The 2,312-nt window shown below is 38.8% G+C and overlaps 1 long non-coding RNA gene across 1 annotated transcript; it reads right to left on the bottom strand.

Moving 5' to 3' along the window:
• Positions 1-845: 845 nt before the first annotated feature.
• LOC113473139 lies at positions 846-1,967 on the bottom strand. The gene is made up of 2 exons (XR_003395199.1): positions 1,776-1,967; positions 846-911 (listed from the first exon to the last, which is right to left on the bottom strand). It is a non-coding gene; the product is annotated as an uncharacterized LOC113473139 (long non-coding RNA).
• Positions 1,968-2,312: the final 345 nt, after the last annotated feature.

The raw sequence follows: 2,312 nt of genomic DNA, 5'->3' as shown, positions 1-2,312 counted from the left end.
TCTTGTTTAAAATTTTTTTTTTTTTTTTTTTTTTTTTTTTTTTTTTTTTTAAGCAAATACTTTCATAATATATATTAATAAATCAAGCTCAGAACTCATAACATAATAGAACAAAAACAAAAAAGTATGCTTATGTTTCTAGCTCATTAATGAAGTAATAAGAGAAATATTTGCATGTTTGAGAAATCACATTTATTTCAACAGTTTCTCTTCGTTTTCGGGACGAATAGACCTCAACAGTTACAGTTTCCTCTATCAAATGATCAAACCTCTTTGGAAAATAACAATAATAAAATCAAACATGCCTCTTTGTAATTTACTTCTCAGTTAGGAACCACTGGATCTAGGCGCAGATATAAGACCGGCCCCTCACGGCCAATTCTGAATGACAATGCATAACTGAGTTGTATTCGATTATGTGAAATAAAAGTCAGCCATGAGACAAATTCTCTATGGAATTTCTCTTTGGACTAATTTGGACGTAATGGCGCCACCACACTTGCTGCCACGGGCGCTTACGTACTGTTTCCTCTTTCGGAGATTTAGTCCTTTCTCCGGGGATTTTCGAGAAGTGTGAGGGATACAAAGGGAGGATATTAAGATATTTACAACTAGATGAGGGATTTTAAGCGAGTGGAAACACTGTGGGTAAACATGATCGAGCTTGGCAGCCAGGGTGTTGAAGATGAGAGAGATTCGACCATTTTGTCGGCCATATTGACTGACTTTTATTTCACACAATCGAATGCAACTAGGCATAACTTTTCACGCAAAAGTGAACGTGAGTGACCGGCCTTAGAAGGTAAAGGGATTACATGGCAAGGTTCACCACTTACCTTTGGAATGTTTGCCGCTTGACGTAGTTCTCGCGCACAAATTCTACGATTTGTTTCTGCGTTTTGCCGCTATACCTAGATAAGAGGAAGGACGCATAGGATACAGATTAGATGAGAAAAAAAAGTTGCACTAGCATAAGTACAAAGAAAACTAGATAATAATTAATAATGAATCAATTTTCATTTAACCTTGTTGTTTATTTGCACCTAAAAAGCCCCAGTATCCCAAAAGAAGAAGAAAAAATTGTCCTCCATGTGATATTATCAAAAGATAAAAGGAACAATTTTAAAAGAATTAATCCACATTTTAACACAACATTAAGATGAACGTATGTCTAGAAAGAAAGAAAAATCTTCGAGGCTAATTCATTTGGTGAGTTAGAAGCTATCCTTCTTGGAAGGACAAATTTAGCGAAATTCCCTGTAGGGGATGAGCTATCAACTTCTAGGCAAAGTTACATCTTTGGGTCGTGGTTATGTTTTATTGAGTCTTTTGGGTCACTAGGAAGGCTTATAGAACACTTTTCGCGCGGGATGACGGATCAGTACCCAGGCTTAAGCCCTGGGTCACTAGGAAGGCTTATAGAACACTTTTCGCGCGGGATGACGGATCAGTACCCAGGCTTAAGCCCTGGGTCACTAGGAAGGCTTATAGAACACTTTTCGCGCGGGATGACGGATCAGTACCCAGGCTTAAGCCCTGGGTCACTAGGAAGGCTTATAGAACACTTTTCGCGCGGGATGACGGATCAGTACCCAGGCTTAAGCCCTGGGTCACTAGGAAGGCTTATAGAACACTTTTCGCGCGGAATGACGGATCAGTACCTAGGCTTAAGCCCTTATCACACCCGGCGTAGTTCGTTGACCCCATTCAGGGCTATGAGTGTATTTTTAGAATATCGACTTCCACCGAAGGCTATTGGATAAAATTTACTTTACCTAAATGAAGAGCCCCTACTCAGCACCCGCGTTCGTTGGCGGGGCGTATTCTTGACGGCCGAACACCGGAAGAAGCCATGATTCTCGACACACTTCTTCCAGAAATTCTTGCAGTCGTTTCGATTGTCAAACAGGAACTCGACGATGTCCTTGTAGTAGCCCTGCGGGAGTGAACGTGTTAAAAGAGGTTTAATAAATGGTCGAACGAAGTGAATTTTTTTAACCTTTTTTTTTACATATTTTTTTTCCTTTTTCTTCTTCTTCTTTTTTGTACTTCTTCTTGATGGACTGCTGAAATGGTGAGGTGAAAAATTGGACGCAAATATTGGGTGATTGGCTTACGAATTAATTAAAAGCCCAAGGGAAACTGGTTTTCAAAGGGCTTGATGTTGGGGGGAAAAAAGACATGTTAATCATAACATTTCATAATCATAACTAGGTAATTATGTTCATTTTAGCCCAGAAAAAATTAGCTCCACAATTTCAACCTTTAAAAGTACAATTTTTCGTACTTTAGTAAAAAAAAAAAAAAAAAAA

Source organism: Diaphorina citri, unplaced genomic scaffold (assembly GCF_000475195.1).
Source record: "Diaphorina citri unplaced genomic scaffold, Diaci psyllid genome assembly version 1.1 scaffold16343, whole genome shotgun sequence".
Classification (NCBI taxonomy): Eukaryota; Metazoa; Arthropoda; class Insecta; order Hemiptera; family Psyllidae; genus Diaphorina; species Diaphorina citri.
Note: the sequence above shows the minus strand (reverse complement) of the source record. Positions and strands in the feature narration are given on the sequence as shown.